We start from the raw sequence: 6,808 nt of genomic DNA on the forward strand, positions 1-6,808 counted from the left end.
GAAATAGTACTGTATACTTCATTGATACGGTTTAAAGTTTTTGAGTTTAATTTTAACTTGTATTCTTCACAATTTAGTAACAGAAAAGTTAGAAATATAGTAAATCAGTATTGCATTATAATTATAATTTTTAAAATATTTTTTGCTAACAATGACAATTACTAATATAACATAAAATATGCTTATTCGTATAATGTTTTAAATAATAACTATGGGTACGGTAGTGACACTCGTCATAACAACTAAACTATACTGATTTTCAGATAGAGCCCAAGGGGAGAAAGGTGTAGTATGTTTGTTCGAACAAGTTTCCATACTCCAGTCAACAGTAAGTTTTTTCTTATTTTTTTTTAATAGTAACTGTTACTTGCCTACTGATGGACTGATCACAATAATTTACTTATTATGTAATATTAGTAATTAATAAAGTAAAAACTTGTATTTAAGTCACAACTTGGAAAAGGAAAATATTGAAAAAATAGTATGTGCACAAATATTTGGTACTTCACTAGTGTTCATCATTACAACTCGCAGACATTTATTTTATTGATGGAATAAATTGCCCATTGTATTTGCAGCCATGCCATAAGTCTGCCAGAAGAATATAATTCTGAGAATTTACTTCAAGAATAAACGATAGAAGTAATAATGGTATTGGGTAATTCTCGTCAATCAAAGAACTTTCTGCGCGCACTTTCCTTTCGGAAAGTATACTCGTATATGTAACAGAGGTTACGCGCCATGTGCACTCGTGTATTGAGCACGACAAAAACTACATAGTTATATTACTTAATCATCGAGCAATCTAATATAATTTCAATCACCTCACACCTCTGCCGAAAATGATTGTTGGACAGGTTATTGTACTCTTTCAGCAAAAAATTAATACTTGATCATTACGCAATTGAAATTTATTCCACGGAGTCAGAACTGGAAAACCAACCGCACGACTCGGCGCGATTATTGGTAAGATTATTTCGATAGATAAAAACAGATGATAATTGATATAATTACATACCTGCTTCTCTGACTCGAGAATATATATACATATGAAGAGTTATTTAAATCAATTAATAAATCTTAGTAGTGAGCATTTGGTTAACTTAATTAATTTACTTAATCTTATATACTAATTAAGATATGATAAAAACTTGTTTATTATATATGCAAACATTTAATATTTTCTTCTGCAATTTAAATGATGTCATTATATTTTAATTTTTTACTTAGATTTTCTCATAAATTATAATGCTGCTTACTGTTCTCTAATTTCTATTATAAACTTTGTTTGAATTATTTTTATTAAACGCTTTGAATTATTTTTTTTGTTTTTCATATACTTTTATAGCAGTTTGAAATTATGTATATTAGTAATAGATGTATGTTGTTTTTAGAACTTATATGATATATGTTTTTATACTTAAATTATCAAGTAGTACGTATTGTTAGTGTACCATTTTTTACCAATATATTATCATGGTTATATGTAATCTCTAAAGACTTATTCTTTGTATGATTTTGTAGGCTTTTATTGCTTTTCCAGGAAAGGTAAATATAGCCAAAAATCTGTCATATTTAATTTTTTATGTAGAGGCGGATTTTTTTTATAAAAATATTTTTATAGTCTCAGCTTCATAAAAATTTAATGGAAAGGCCTTTTGAGCGGTTTGAGGAGATCATAAAATTACATATTTTTCAACTAGAGTCTGCAATTTTCAATGAATACTGGTAATTTGATTTTTTTGGCGATTTAAATTATTGGCACAGGGATAGAGTTCAAGTTCTGAAGGAACATCCTAAAATTTAACAATAAGAATTATTGAAATTTGGAATAAAACATAAATTGCTTGTTTTAATTTTTGTGGATGAAACAAAATACTTTAATATCTAGTTATTATTAATTATTGTACAGCGCTGATATATTATAATTCAATAAATCAATTTTTAATTAGAATGTAAAGATTATATATATTGATACATTTCAATTAACAACGTGTAATTTGCATCTTCTATGAATGTTTTTTCTTATGTGAGTAGCTACTATGCACAAAAAGTGCACATTTTCTTCACGATGTTATTCATATGAAGTCTTGTAGTAAAATAATTGTCAGCATATAATGTAAAGTTTTTGAATATAATGTAAAGTTTTTAGTTTATGATACATTAATATAATTTTTAAGTGAACGTTACAGCCTCTATAAAAGCTTACATAATATGGGTGGGTAAAAGGGACCAACTGAATCTTCACACCGGTATTGGGATAAACAATAAGAAAATAGTAAATGAAAAATAAACTGAGTTAAAAAACAATTGCACAAGAGTTAAATTAAATTAATAGTTATTTCCATTTTTCTGCTGAATATTTCTAACAACATACCAGATCAAGGTTATATGCAGTGTAATATTTGTAAAAAATGTGTCCATGAAATGTGTTTATTTTGCATTGGTTAAATATTTTAGCTATTACTTTGTGAAATCTTTAAAAATAAGTATAAGGCTATGGTGTAAATCCAAAGGCAAATTTTAGAAAAATGATAAAAGACATTTTCACACTTTTCAAAAGTAAATTAGCTGGGTTTTTTACTGAACATAGTTTGATAGGTGTTTATTTGATACGTGTTATTTGTTGTGATGTATTTTGGCATGGTTTAGGCTATAGGTTTCCAAACTAATTAGCGTCGTGAATCCTATAGGTTTTGCTATGGACCCCTTATTTACCTGGTATCGATTTTTTTTAAATTTATAGAAATATACACATTTTTTTTTACTTTCTAGGTCCATTTATAAATATTCTATATGATTTTATTATAGATAAATTAAATATTTACTTGGTGTTGTGATCCACTACCGCAGACCTTTATTTCCATATCGTGGGCCCCTAATTTGGGAATCGCTGGTTTGGACAGTATAATCATTAATTACTGAAAGTCAAATTGGCAATGTCAAACATTTTTGTCCCGAACTGCCCTACGATATATTTAATGAGCAAAGAAAAAATGTATGCAAATTCCTTGCGAAGTAAAATTGATCGGATTGTCCGACCTCCCTATGACACGATAATAGATGCTTGAGTTATCCATGTATATGTTAGGTGTTTCTACTTTTGTGTAAACTCGGGTAGACGTAATATTTTCTGACCGACCAGTCAGAAGCGAGATAAGATATCTTTGAACGACTTTCTCGTATAGATGAGCTGTTTGTAAGAAGTCTGAAGACTTTTATGGTGAATTTTCAACTCTCTCCATACTACTACGGTTGATATTATACGTTGTTGCTTCTCTTTCGTCACTGCGTCGCGCTACGAAAAAATCGATGTTTGGCTTGATGGTTTAGTTTCGTACGATGTACCTACGTCTAGGTCAGAGCTCTTCAAACTTAAAGTCAGGATTAAATCTTCTAATTTTATGGGAATTGACATGTTTGAAGTATTATTACTTGCTGATCTAATATAAAAGTTTCACACCTTGCTGACCTTAAATTGTTTAATAGTGTTTTAGTATACGTAGGAGAACAATCTAGGGCTTGATGTTTTTCTATTCAGGCAGCATCTGTAATAACACTAATCGCAATGAATTTTGCACAATTTTCGATTTTTTAAAAGAGTAATAAAATAATTGCAACAATGAATTTTGTGTCATGCAATTGACCACTTGCATGCTTTTCGTGGTTTTTCTTTTATATTTGAATGATTTTATTTGAGAGAAAATTTTATTTGAGGTATCGTAATACCCTAGAATTGAGCAAGACTAAAATTATCGTCTTTAATTTATGAAATTAAATGCTTAGATAGATAGCTTAGATGGTAGGATGCTTAGATAATCATAGATCAAGTAGCTTTTCATCGATAATATTTATAGTGTCTAAATAAGTTGCATGTGTAACAATTTTATGAAAAAGAATCCACTAAATTTATTGAATAAATACGTCGATTAGCATTTTAATATAATATACTCATTTTTTTTTACTTTCTAGGTCCATTTATAAATATTCTATATGATTTTATTATAGATAAACTAAATATTTACTCGGTGTTGTGATCCACTACCGCAGACCTTCATTTCCATTTCGTGAACCCCGAATTTTTTTTTGAACTCATGGAACTCTTGACAGAAGATCTTTGGGAATCGCTGCTTTAGACTTTTATTATATTACTTTCTTATCTCAGATTTTGTGAAACATAATCATCATAGTTGATTATTTGCTATTCTAATGCGAATACTTGAAAATAATGAGTTAAGGAACAGCATTTTTCTTGGAAATGATAACTTTTTAATAAGTTTCCAGTATCCAGTTTAAACTATATTAAAAGTATTAAGAGAATAATTCAATTTCTTTTGATAGGTAAAATTGTATTGACACCTATTTTCATGGAAACCGTTATTTTCTAGTTCATAATAAATATTTTTTATTTTTTTAAATTCAGTTGTTAATATAGGGACATAATAATAATTATTTCGTTTTTTTTAAACAAAATTTTAACGATGATTATTAGATACAAAATTTATAAATTATTGAGACAAGATTTGGTTTAGGGGATGAGAAAAATGTACAAATGAATAGTTGAAATTTAAATATAAAATCTTAAATACGTTTTGCTGCAGTATTATATAATTGCAGATGATTTCTAAAATAATATTTAACTATCTGATGTTATAATGTGAATTATGCTTAATTGCTTTTTATAGTAGACTTGACGAGTCGGTGAAATTTGACAATGGTTTGTCTACACTCACAGACAGTCGTCAGCTAATATGTATCATGTAAAGGCAAGATTACTAAATTAAGTTTTTCATTCAAAAATCAGTAGAATTACTGAATGTAAATTGATTTAGAAATGGTCATTTAATACACTATTTACTTACTATTGGTTTTCAAGTGGAAAGCTCCACCATATAAAATAGAAAATAAATTCCATACACTTTACATTTTTTAAAAGATCACAATCTTTCATACGCCTACATTTAACAGGAAGATATAGATAGAATAAATTTAGAACCCTACGTTTGGTATTCAAAGCATCGAAGTGCGAATAATGAGCGGTATTTGAATACAAGTAGGCGTCCCTTCAATTCTTTTATTCAGATTGAGAAATATATATCTGTAAATTTTGAAATAAGGTGTTTTCTCTGTTTTCTCTTTATATACTAATGCAAAGATTATATTTTTTGAACCTAAATGACACAAAATCTAATCTAAGAAGTAAAAATCTTGTAAATTTTGTGTATTTTTAATTTAGATTTTTATGAAAATTTTGAGTTTTGAATTTTAGATACGAAAAATTATGATTAATATTCAGTAATAAGTCTAGAGTGATCTTATTTCGAATCTTGTAATTATTAAGCGAAAATCGTTAAATAAGAATATTTTTCACATTGTCACTTAACTTGGGTCTGTCCGCACAAAAAATGGGATGGGCATTGTTAACTCCGGTCAAATTGACCGTTCAAACTTTGTGTAAAACTTAGACATTTTTAAACATACCATTATCAAACTATGTGACAATTCTTAGAATATACTAATAATATTTTCTTCACTTGATTTTAGTTATTTTTTTATTTTTCGAAAAAATTGTTATGCAGCCTAACTACCGCGGTCGGTCAATTTGACCGATGGAAAATAATGTTATTTGGGGAATTGTTTTTGTCGAAATGAAGGTGCAGAATCTGCACCTGCACTGCAGAATCATAAGAAATATACTAAATAAACTAGACAAATTTAGAATAAAATTCTTAATGGCGTGTGAAGTTAATAGCAAATATATAATTAATAATATAATAAATGGGTTTCCCTATTTGGGAAGTGACAAGAGGAATGATTGTTCAATTCTTTAATTAGATAGTTTGTTATTATAAAATTGATAAATTTATTAACAGATTTTGAAGAATTTGTATGAATCAAATCTTATTACTCTCACGGTGTATAAAAGTAAACCGAAAAAATGCTTGCGCCAAGTTTCAAATATTATCCAATAGAAATAGAAGAAAGCAGCAAAAGTTTACCGAAAACTATTAGATTTTGAAGTCGAAAATTTGTAGGTGGCAACTTTAAGTATATTTATAACATTTTGAGCCTAGCTGGATGGATAAATGCGGAAATTGTATATAGAGAGAAGACGAGTAAAAGCACTGATTTTTGTTTTAGGTAATTTTTTACATTGACGATGCATATCAAAATCTCAAGAAAATCAAGTTTTTATCAACACTGACCATAAGTTTGGCTTTGTGTGGATAAAAAACTTGTCAAATAAAAATTCGTGAATGTTACGAAACAACAAATATATTTACGTCAAATATACATTTACAGTCTGAAATAGCTGGTAAACTATGTGAGCAATCCAAATAAAATATAATTTTGTATAAATATATTTAATTTATTTGGTTTTTTCTTATAATTTTTTATATTAAAATAAATTTAGATGAATCCTCATGTTTTTTCTTTTTTATGTATATTAAACAATATATCAATAATTATCTGAATTAAACAATAAAACAGGTAACATTTTAATTGTAGGTTAATTTGTCTGCGCGCGGTAGGTATATGTACATGAATTATCGGTAGGTTTAGTGTTAATATAAATCAAACGTTTCCAACAATTAGCATAATTAGTGTAATTAATACATACTTCAATTTATGTCAGTCCATATAAACACTTTAACAATTTTATATTTAAAAATATCTCCCTAAAAAGCAAGATAAAATAATTGTGCATTAAAAATAATTTTGTTCTATAATTTACCACCCCTAAGAAGATTTCGTTGAAGTTTAACTACACCGAGCTTCGAGGTGCGCGTGGGCTACGGTTTATGTT

Source organism: Ctenocephalides felis, unplaced genomic scaffold, assembly GCF_003426905.1.
Source record: "Ctenocephalides felis isolate EL2017-DRISC unplaced genomic scaffold, ASM342690v1 CF-g0.4_SCAFFOLD_01886, whole genome shotgun sequence".
Taxonomy (NCBI): domain Eukaryota; kingdom Metazoa; phylum Arthropoda; class Insecta; order Siphonaptera; family Pulicidae; genus Ctenocephalides; species Ctenocephalides felis.